Source organism: Diospyros lotus, chromosome 11, assembly GCF_014633365.1.
Source record: "Diospyros lotus cultivar Yz01 chromosome 11, ASM1463336v1, whole genome shotgun sequence".
Classification (NCBI taxonomy): Eukaryota; Viridiplantae; Streptophyta; class Magnoliopsida; order Ericales; family Ebenaceae; genus Diospyros; species Diospyros lotus.
The window spans coordinates 25,277,077-25,289,563 of record NC_068348.1 but is presented as its reverse complement, the minus strand read 5'-3'; positions in this window follow the sequence as shown (position 1 = coordinate 25,289,563).

Genomic DNA, 12,487 nt, shown 5'->3' with positions numbered 1-12,487 from the left:
TCAACCCAGCAGGCCAACCCAATCGCTTGAAGCCTAATAGGCCCAAGCTTGTCAGAATAAGGTCACACATCACTGAAACCCGAGCTTAGATTGCGGAACCAAGTGAACTCTTAGTAATGCTGCCAGCGAGTTCTCAGCAATACACCCAACGAGCTCCCAGCGATGCCTGTAACTCGCTGGCCCAACCATTCAGCTCGTTGGTCAAACTATTCATCTCGCATAACAACATTGTTGCTGAATAACCGGAAGTAGGGACCCACCTACTTTATCTGATGCAAACCAGATCCCTGATAATACAGAACCCACTCCCGATTTTATGGAATTGATAAGGACATTTTGTCCCCATGATATCATCTTTACCCTTTTGTATTTTATGCAATTGTAAACACCCCTCACTATAAATAGGGGGTAAAAATACCTTTGTAGAGAGAAAGACAACCACAATAACATACTGTTACTCTGCTGGAATGACCAGAGGACAGTCGTGGAGTAGGCACCGTTCTGTCCGAACCACGTAAAAACTTCATGTGTACATTCTATTCCATTCCTCCTCCTTGCATTTTGGGCTTATATCCTCATTGCGGGTTTCGAATCACGATCGACTAATTCTGAATGTCGACAATTTTCATATTTTCTTACTATCAATAGGAGCCATAATAAATATTATATATCATTCTTTACATCATAAACTTGGGTTTACAACCCCTACTTTTAAAAATAAAAGGGCATCAAGGCTTTAAATACAAAATGAAACTCTTTAATCATGCCCTCAAACTACACCAATGGATCTTTGAGGCTGGGACATCTCTGTACACATCTATCCAGAACTCGCCTCAAAATAATTATTTTTCTTTTACCCTAGAATGACAAAAGAAGCAAGGGTGAGCTACAAGGCTCAGCAAGCATATATCAAAAGGAAATTATGACAAGATCAATATGCGAAGGCATAAATAACAAAGAGCCAAGAGAAAACTTACTACCTGATTACTAAACCTTAATTGAGTTCATGCTTTCCACACTTAACAACATCATCTCCCAAGAAATTATAGTTCATTACATTTCATCAAAACACATTTTTTAAAGTGAGCCATAAGGCTCGACAAATGTATAAAAACAATGAAAACTGGATATGACCAGACTTACCCCGAGCATCAAGCATAAATGACACACTAATCCATGCCTTCTTTATTAACCATGATTCAATTTATATATGCCATGCTTTCTTTTCTTACCAAAAATTTGCACACTTTACCATGGGAGATAACATTCACCCCCTTAGACCATAGCACAAAGCCATTTTATCAACATAGCTTATAGCACAAAAATAATGCGAACACACCGCCATTTTGCGAACACACAGCCTTTTGTAATATGATTACGCAATGCAATGCAACACAACCGCAAGCACAATTACAACAAGTAACATTCATACACTTGAAGCCATAGTGCAACACACTTAATCAACATACTCCATAGCATAAGAAAGTACATGATGCACATACTAAAAACAAATGCAGGCGAGCTGCCTTGGTAGGATATTCCCTTTTCTTTCTTATGGATAAACTGCCCTTTTTTCACATTTCTTTCCTTGCGGACGAATCGCCTTTCTTGCCATGGCATGCCTTGGGGATATCCACTTACTTTCTTCCGCGCAAAATAATAGGTGCGCTAAGGTAATATATATATATATATACACATACATATGCATACACATTTAAGCATCCTCACAACTTCACAATAACAGGCCTAAAATCACCTACCACATTACATCATGATCATGCACATGACTTCATTCACATCCATTTATGGAAACCCCATCATTTAAGGGCAATTATCCATATAATGCTAGCCATGCATCACCCATGAGACTCTATGGACATACCAACCAAGAATATTTCTTAACAACCTCTCAATTATTATTATTATACTTCTTCATGCAAGTCAATTATATTTTTAACTCATGAATCCCATGAATTTACATATATATGTATTCAAACACATCTTATCATTTTAGAAGATTGAGGGATATTAAAGGAAGCATTTAAAAATAATTTACTTTAACAAAGTTACTGGATTTGGATTAAGAAAAGTCTTAACCAACTCAAATCATAACCAAAATATATGATATTATATATCAAATCGAAGCCCTAGAAGTCTAGTTTATGACTCTTCAAACGGATCACAATTCTGAGTTCTATATCAAAAGTTATGGCTGAAACAACAAAGCATGCGCAGTATAGTCAAGTTGCGGCCGAGTCGACTTGAGGGAAATCCAAGTAGACTTGAGCCGAGTCGACTCGCCCGAAACTGAGTCGACTTGATCTCCTTGACGAGTCGACTTGGCCGAAAACGGGGAAAAAAGGCCAAAAGAAAGCAGCTTCGGCTGAGTCGACTTAACCCACCAACAAGTTGACTCAGCACAACCCGAAATGCACAAAATGAATACAAAACACTCAAAACCACCCATGGCTAATCCCCTAACCCCCAAGTTTCCATTCCATGATTGAAAGATGGGGAAGAACAAGCCCCATGGAGACCAAAAATAAGACTCCATGACCTCTTGAAGGAAACTCACATTTTTAGAAAAAAGTTGGAAACAATCCACTCAACTCAAGCTTTAAAAACACCACTTGGAGATTTGAAAATATCAACTTGGTTACACATGAGGATATAATCTTGCATTAAAAGATAGAAAAAGAGAAGATGGATGCTTGCCTTTTTTATGAAAAACCAAGGGAAGAAAAGCATTCCAAAAGCTTTAAATCTCTCCACCTTGAGCTTGATTCTACCACACTTAATGGAAGAAAAAAAAGAAGAAGAAGATGAAAAAATTTGCTGAGAGAACCAAGGAAATAGAGGAGGAAGAAGAAGAAGAAGAAGAATGGGGGAGGAGTGGCCTTCACGCCAACTCCATCTACCCCCACCTCATCTTCATATTTTGCCCCTCCACACAACACATACTACACAAAATATCCAGGGCCCATTTGGGCATTTTGCAACATTTTCATTTTTTTTTATCTTTTCTTTATCAACCCAATTATGCAAATCCCATCTTTGCCCTCACCTTTATTCATAAAGCATGCCCATTTTTGACTTTTGGCTTTATTTCATTTTCTTATCTCTTTTTCTATATTCATAAATTTTGCACACACAAAATAATGCACATATATATATATATATATATATATAATGCCAAGGCCCACTTTACTAATGGCCCAAACCCAGTCAAAAGCCCAATTCATTTTAGGCCCATGAGATTTCTCTAAACTCATCACTTTCATTGGCCTTAAACACTTGGCCCAAGCCCACTTTCATTTAATTTAAACACATAACAAAACATGTGGCTTAGGCCCTATCAAAATTCTTCCCATTTAATTAAAACATAACCCACTATTACATGGACTTAGGCCCAAATGGGCAACCCAATCCATTAATTTAAATACATACATTTTGACACATAAAAAAAAATATTTTCCACATTTATTCTAATAGGGAAAAATTTTCAATTCCCATAAATAAAATATTAGTAAACCCTAGAGCCATTAACGGATCGTTACAAGTGAGTAGCAGCGACTTGCAACGGCGGCCATCGACGACTTGGAGAACATAGGCAACGGTGAAAGCATGGGTGGTGACTGGAAAAGACGTAGGCAATGACCATCAGCTGAGGCATAGGCAACAATAAAGGCATGGGCGGTGACTAGAGAAGACAAACAGACGCGTTGTAGGAGGAAAATAGAAGGTCGCGATGCAGGGGTGGCAAGTCCACTGCGCGATAAGCGACTGTAATACCCTGAGATACCGTAAAAATCTTGATTTTAGGCCCTAGAAAAATTATTAAAATTTTAGTGAGTATGTATAAGGTATGTGACCCTAAAGAAATTATTGGAATTTTAAATGTTTGTGATGTTTAAATTTATTTTTAGTTGTATGTAATTAAATCATATGGTATACGCTTATTATATAGTATGCATGTTGCTGTTATATGTATATGTATGTAAAGAAGTATAAATGTATAGGTATATGTAGGTATATGTATATGTATATATGTATACAAAAAAAAAAAAAAAACAAAAGAAATCCAGAAAATCTGGATTGTATCAGAGCAGACGCGCGGCCAGAGCATGGCCGTGCCTACAATCGGACATCAAGGAGAGGGGGACATTTAATGCCGAGGTGACCATCGGAGTGGCTTACCAGCCACGTGGGTGTCTCGATGGGACGTTCGCGGCGGAGCTTTGACTATAAATAGCCGAGTTCGCGCATGCCCCATTCATCCGAAAATTTCGTGGCTTAGATCGAGCGTTTGGGTAAGTGTTTGAGAGGTTTGAAGGGTTTTAGTCCTTGCTTCGTGGGCAACATTTCTGGTAATTTTGGTGGCTAACGGAGCAGTGAATAAGGAGGAATCGAGCTCGCCGGAAAACGCGCAACTCATCGGAGCCGCGCCTTCAATTGACGAATCGAGGTATTTTTTATGCTTTTTTCTTGTTTTTAAGTCTGTTTTTGGAATCAGAGGGTCGAAAATAAGGGGGAGAGGAGTTTTTTTTGAAGCTCGGAACAGCCGAGGCGTCGCCGGCGGCGAAGTGACTGCCGGAGAAGACGCCCCCAATCGGGCGCGTGTAGCCACGCGCCCGCCCGTAGGAAGAAGGCGCGGCCTTCACGCGCCCGACAGAAAATAAAAAAAAAGAAAATAAGAAAATAAAAGAAAAGAAAAGAAAAGAAAAGAAAATAAAAGAAATAAAGAAAAAATAAAAATAAAAGAAATAAAATTTTGCAAAAAATTTTATTAAATCTGGAATTTTGTTTATGTCATATTTTGTGAAAAATATTTCTGGAAAATGTTAAATTAGCCATTTATTTAAGTAGTTCTATTATGGAAATAAGGAAAAATAGGAATTTAATTCAAAAAATTTCAAGAAAATTCCAGAATGTTAGAAATATTATTTAACGAATATTAGTAAGGAGAAATTAGATTTTATGAAAGTCTAGATAATTTTTATGCAATTTTTGAAGAAATAAGGCTTAGAAATAAAGAAAAATTATAGAAATTATGAAAAAATAGTAAAATGATATTCTAAAAATAAGTTTAATGTTTTAGGAATCCTTGAGGGCGAGAAGGTTAAGAAATAGCCGCTCGGCACGATTTTCGAGGCTGACACGTTTTTCGAGGCAACTTAGCTGTAAGTGTACCGTTTCAAGCTTAGTCTGGTTATGAATGTTTATCTTCGAGAATGCTTTTATCATATTGACATACTATGATATGTACCCAACACGTAGACTGCATCCATGATATGAAATGCATAAATACACGTTGATATCATTGATCACATGTATTTGAGGCCGTAGGGAGTACGAACTGGCACCGCTGCCTTACTAAGGGTGCACCCATACACTCCGGCTTTGAAAGAGGTGGCCGCAAAAATGGTAGGTAGCATGAGGGGTGCAGTTGACACCTACGATGAAAGACATTGCATACACACATGACATAACATTATGTACCTTACTTAGATGGTTCATCATCTAACTTGGGTTCGCCCCTGGAACATTTAACGTTCTAGTCGGGACTTGCAGTGATGATACCGAGGTTGAAGATTTGTAGTGACGCGAGACGTCAAGAAATGAGGAAATGTGCCATGTTATGTTGTAATATGAATAGTTTAAGAATTAAGTACATTTGTTTTATTTTCAGAAGCTTATGTAATAACTTTGTAATAAATGCTATGTTCAGTTATTCATGTATGTATTGCCATGAGCAGGTTCGATTCAGCTTCCGCTTTGTATTCATTTTCTAGTGTAAATATCTTGTTTAGCACTAGATAGGTCTTAAGAAATTTCGAGAGCTTAAAAAAAAAAAAATATATATATATATATATATAAGACCTAAATTTCCTAAGATATAACACGCCCTGAAGAGGTGGGCTGTTACAGTTGGTATCAGAGCTCAACTCAGTAGAGTACCTACGAAAGAAAACTTAGACTGATCTTAGCAGGTTGGAAGCGCCAACTTGAAGACAGTTAGGGATACTAACGGAAGTTGTGATGACAGGATGGCTGGAAACTTCTCGGAGCAGGTCTTGGTCGATCATTGGGCCCATTGTCTGGAGAATCGGATCCTGGAGCCAAACGAGGGTATCATGGAACACATAGTTCAAATGGAAGAAATCCTTGACGACGTACCCCCGAGTTATTGACTCTGGCCTAATCTAGTCCAGCTCCAGATAGACATGATGGTCGGTGTTTTGGAGGGTGACCTACAGGACTTCGCAGATTGGGTTCGACAAGGAGAGCAGTTCCCTGAATTCCATCTTTACTGCGCATGGATTCGTGAGCTACTAGTAGAGCTGTACGAGCCGGTGCTAGCGGATGAGCCTGACGAAGAGATGGAAGACCCGCTCGAGGAGGAAGAGGAAGAAGATATGGAAAACCCGATCGAGCCAGGAGAAGCAGGAGAGATGGCAGATCCGATTGAAGCAGAAGAAGAAGACAACATACCCATATTCTGGGCCGGAGATGACCTTCTCGAGTTCGAGGACACGAACTCAGAGGATGAGGAAGAGATTGAAGAAGTGATGGACGATCCCGAGGCACCACTATACGAGTCTGAGGATGAGAAGAACGTTTGGATTTGGAGGTCATCGGGACCAAAGTAGATCTAACTGGAAATATTCTAACTATCTACGTGACTTGTGTAGTGTGATGTCTAAGATCTATGTGACTTATGTAGTACCTATGACATTTTGCAGCTGAATGTATAATATCTATAGAAATAATGAAGGATTTACCTTATCAGATGGCAAGACTCTGTTATCTAATCCAGAATGCTACTTTCTTTTCAGATGGTGAATACTCAAAGGAGGTTAGCAGTAGGACCTAGGACGCCCAACCAACAAGCTGGCAATACAGAAGGAAACATAAGTGGGCACCCGGAAGGCGATTCTAGCTAAGAGACCTGGAGTAGTCGACTGGATCAAATGGAACGAATACTCGGGAGCATGGTGGGATTCATGCAAGGGACTCACTCCCGAGACAGCCATACGGTCAACATGCTCGACCTTTACCGTCGACAGAACCCTCCCACCTTTCAAGGGAAACTTGGCGCAGACCCCAGTGAAGGGGAATTCTGGATCGAGCAAACAGAAAAGCTGCTAGACCACCTACATTGCGGAGAGGAAGAGAAAGTCAACTGTGTCACCTTCATGCTACAAGATGAGGTAGATAGATGGTGGAAAGGAGTCAAGAGGGCAATGACCCCTCGAGCTAGGGCACCCTACGTCACATGGGAGCGATTCAAGGAACTCCTGTAACACCCCGATTTTTCTGACCGAGCGTGTCACTATGCTGTTAGTTCTATATAATGGCAAGTATATACCAAGATGGGGGGTGAATTGGGATATAGGTATATTTTTTAAATAACTTGAAAACTTTGGCAAGTAGGATATTATGTTTCGAAACTTGAGGATGTATGTTTCGAAATTAACCTTTCTGTTAAGTATGTTTCGAAATATAGATGAGTATGTTTCGAAATCAAGTTTACTGACAGAGATGTTTCGAAACCTACTAAGGTATGTTTCGAAATCAACCTTACTGTTAGGTAAGTTTCGAAACCTACTAAGATATGTTTCGAAATATTACTCTCTGATTTGCAAATAACAAAACTTCTTTAGATTTACAAAAAAGGATTCTTTTAAGAACATAAACAAGGATAACAACAAGTAGGAACGAGAAATCAAGTACACACAAGATTTATAGTGGTTCGGCACTTGCCTACTCCACTACCTTCAAGCTTACCCACTTGAAGGATTTGCAAACCACAATCACTTTTACTAGCGATCAATGACACTAAGGGTTTTACCACGGTTCACCCTAAAACCTTACACACGGAGTTTTTACGGGTTCAACTCAAACCTTACAACAAGATAAATAACACTTATCTTATACAATTCAACAATTTGAAAGCAATTTAAAACACCTTACCAAATAGTTATAGCAAACCTAGTGGTATGGAATGAGGAGAGCTTGAAAGAATGAGAGCTTTGGATTTAACTTGCTTCTCCTGTTAGTACCACAATACATGTCAAGGAATGATTGAAAGGAACTTCTTTGAGAGTTCACTAGAAGGGCTTTGTTCACTTGTACTTGTGGCAAAAAATCTCTTGTAGTTGTGTAAGAATTGTATATGCTTGAGAGAGAGTCTCATTGTCTTCAAAGGGCTGATATAAATATCAAAAGGATACACTTTTGGCTAATTATAACCGTTAGAGACAAAATAAGAAAGTAGGTTTCGATATATACTTATCAGGTTTCGAAACAACTCATTTTTACACAGAGCTTTCGAAACACACATAGTATGTTTCGAAACATACAGCCTCTACAGCTAGATATGCACCAGGAGAAAAAAATGAGTGGAAGACTTTACTTTAAAAACAAAATGATTTGGTTTTATTCTCCACTAAAACATATCTGAAAATTTGAACATCAGGGTATGGGTAGATTAAAAAAATATATTTAAATGTTTTTGATTAAACAAACATTCAGCTCCCATGCTACTTTGTTTTAAAGATATTTTGCTGACACAGAGTCAGAGGTTTCGAAACATAGATATGAGGTTTCGAAACATACTTCGAAAACTTCTTTCAAAACATATGCAACTCAACACAAACGCTTGAATGCTTTTGCAGACAGAAACATAAGTTTCGAAACATGATAGGGTAGGTTTCGAAACATACTTCTTAAATCAATATAGGTTTCGAAATATGATATGCAGATTTAGCACACAATGAGACCTAGACCAAGACCATTTCGAAACATATATAAAAACATATAAGACCAGTGTTTCGAAACATAGACATTGGGTTTCGAAACATTATTTATGCATTTGGAATCTTTCAAACATTTAAGCTAACGCGCCTAACAACTACTAATGCATTGTTTCGAAACATGAAAACCCATTTTGAAACATGATTTTTTCAAGAGGGAATTTGCATCAAAACTCTTTTCCTCATAAACCAAAAAATATGACACATCAATTCTCCCCCTATTTTTTGATAATGATGAAAAACCCTTTGAAAAATCAATATGCATTCAAAATTTACATAACTCCCCCATAAACATACATTGATGTTAGAAATTCAACCTTTAAGTAGCCCATCCTCTTTTGCTTTTGATTTTAAACTACATAACATAGAAATTTCCTTGATACCAAGAGTTAGTGTTTCAACTTATGCTTAAAAACGAGTGTTTGATATTAACTTGAGTAAGCAACCATTTCACACATACATTACATTTTTCATTTATACCATTTTTCTCCCCCTTTTTATCATAAACAAAAAATATGGTAATCAAAATAAAGCATTCATGAACACAAGCAAAGGAATAAGAGTAAGTGAATAGGAATGCATTTAAAAAACAAACATCCAATACTTTGCAAAAACAGAATCCAATACGAGTTATAAAAAAAACATAGAATTCAACAGACAAAAATAAATTAGGGAGATGGGGAGGTAGGAGCACTAGGACTTGGGTGACTCGCGACCAACTCTTCTAGGTTTCCTAGTTGATCCCTAAGACTGTCAAGGTAGTCTTTCGTTTGGCGGTGATTGTCATTGACTTTGTCATTTAACGCTTGTAACTGAGTCCCAAAAGTGGCTTGAATGGCTAAGACGTCATCAAATTTCCGAGTCATAGAGGCAAAACCTTCAGCCATGGTGGACTGAAGTGATGCGAGCATATCCGGCGTGACTCGAGTCGATGGTCCAGCATCGGAGGGGACTGGTGCGTCTTCATCCTCTTCTTCGTCTTCTTCTTCCTCAGCTTCTTTTGCTGCTTGTTCTTCAGCTTGTGCGTCCATTTCAAAACTAAATCTTTGATGGTGATGGAAAATTTTAGTATACCTTTTGTTCACATCATCATATCTGTATCCCATTTTTGTTAGGGATGTATGATCGAAAATAGAGAGCTTGGATATCGGAAGAATAGATGAAGATTGGATAGATGGGAACTTGGTTTTAAGAAATGCTGATAGTAAGCAACCGTAGGGAAGTGATTGCTTATGATGAGCGTGAGCATTTACCATCTTATTACACATGATTGAGGGAAGATTGATCGGTGTGTTGTCCATTAGCTTTTCCATGAACCATAGGTCCTTAGGATAAAGCTTAGCATAGTTTCCCTTTCTAGGATGTAGGACTTGACAGATAATAATGTGAAGAATACGGAAGTCAAATGACAAGGCATTTATATTGGTGAAAACCTTTTTGAGATGAGGGTTTCCAGAGATTTTTCGATAAGCATCTAGGGACTTGAAGGTATAGGGAATGTAGATGTCTCCTTCAGCAGGAATGCTCAAAAATTTAGCTATTGAATTAGGGCTAATTTCGAATTCAGTGTTTTGAAGAAAAGTGCGAAAACGATCAATATATTCATGCCCATGAAAGTGTGTTTGAGCATTTGAGTAGAGGATTCGAACATAGTCTAGAAAAACTGGGGATCTAAATTTTAAAAGTCACAACCAGTTTCTATCTCTTAACAAAGGTAGGTAGGAGAAGTTTGCTTTTCCTAAAACATTAACATCAAATGGGCGACCGGGATTTACCTCACGTTTTTCAAATAGCAACTTGAAGGATTGGTAGGCTTGAGAAGTAGGAAAGTCGTCATTGAACTCTTAAGGAGGAGACGGTGAGACATGAGTGCATTTACGCTTTCCGGCGGATCTCTTCGACCTAACCATGATTGATTTGCAAGATAGGAGAGTGAGATTGAGAGAGATTTAGAGAAAGAGTGAAGGGAAAAGAGGTTTCGGAGGCTAGGGTTTCAAAATAGAGAGAAGATTTCCGATGAAATGAAGATTTGAAATCGTTCGGGTATTTATAATCCCGACATTAGGTTTCGAAACATGACTAACATGTTTTGAAACATTCCTCTCTGGAAAACAGGTTTCGAAACATGGATCAAATATGTTTCGAAATAACACTCTTTGGAAAATAGGTTTCGAAACATGGATCAAGTATGTTTCGAAATAACACTCTCTGGAAATTATGTTTCGAAACATTGATCAAGTATGTTTCGAAATAACACTCTTTGGAAATTATGTTTCGAAATGGGATAGCATGGAATTTCAAAACACGATTTACTCGATACAACACATGTTTCGAAACATAGAAGAGATGTTTCGAAACTTCCTTAAGCAGAAACATTTTTTTTTTTAAAAAAAATTGATAAACTAAATCTAGAACTTGATTTCTAGCAAGTTAAGGCACGATCTAAAGTGTTCAAACTTTTTGTTATCCAATGGTTTAGTGAAGATATCAGCGACTTGATTATTTGTGTCTACAAATTCCAATGTAATATCCTCTTTTTGAACATGATCCCTTAATAAATGATGTTTGATTTCAATATGCTTGGTTCTTGCATGGAATACCAGATTTTCGGATAAAGCTATTGTACTAGTGTTATCACACTTGATTGGTATTTTTTCTAAGAAGATGTCATAATCTTCTAGTTGATGCTTAATCCAAAGGACTTGTGTGCAACATAGGCTAGCTGCTACATATTCAGCTTCGGTTGAGGATATGGCAACGGTATTTTGTTTCTTGCTACCCCAAGACACTAAAGAGTTTCCTAGAAAGTGGCATATTCCACTTGTACTCTTTCTATCAATCTTACATCCTCCATAGTCGGCATCAGTATAAGCATTTAGCTTGAAATCTTTTGATTTTGTATAGAATAGACCTAGGTTTTTAGATCCTTTGATATATCTCAAAATTCTTTTAGTGGCTTTCAAGTGAGATTCCTTTGGATCGGCTTGGTATCTAGCACATATACCAACACTAAATACAATATCAGGCCTAGAAACCGTTAAATATAGCAAAGAGCCAATGATTCCTCTATATAGCTTTTGATCCACTGCTTTTCCTTTCTCATCTTTATCAATGACACTAGATGCACTCATAGGGGTTGATATGGGTTTACAATCTTTCATACCAAACTTTGCTAGAATTTCTTTTACATACTTAGCTTGGCTTAAATAAGTTCCTTGAGGTGTTTGCCTAATTTGAAGACCTAGGAAGTATGTTAATTCTCCCATCATGCTCATTTCAAATTCATTTTGCATTATCGAGGCAAACTCTTCACATAACTTAAGATTTGAGGATCCAAAAATAATATCATCTACATAAATTTGGGCAAGCAACATATCATTTCTTTTCTTTTTAATGAAAAGTGTTGTATCAACCTTACCTCTTTGAAATCCATTTTCAGTAAGAAACTTACTTAGCCTTTCATACCAAGCTCTAGGAGCTTGTTTTAAACCGTATAGGGCTTTAGTAAGCTTATATACATGATTTGGATATTTTGGATCTTCAAAACCGGGTGGTTGTTTTACAAACACTTGCTCCGAAATGAGACCATTTAAGAATGCACTTTTAACATCCATTTGATATAAAGTGAAGTTCTTGAAGCATGAGAAAGATAACAGGATTCTTATAGCTTC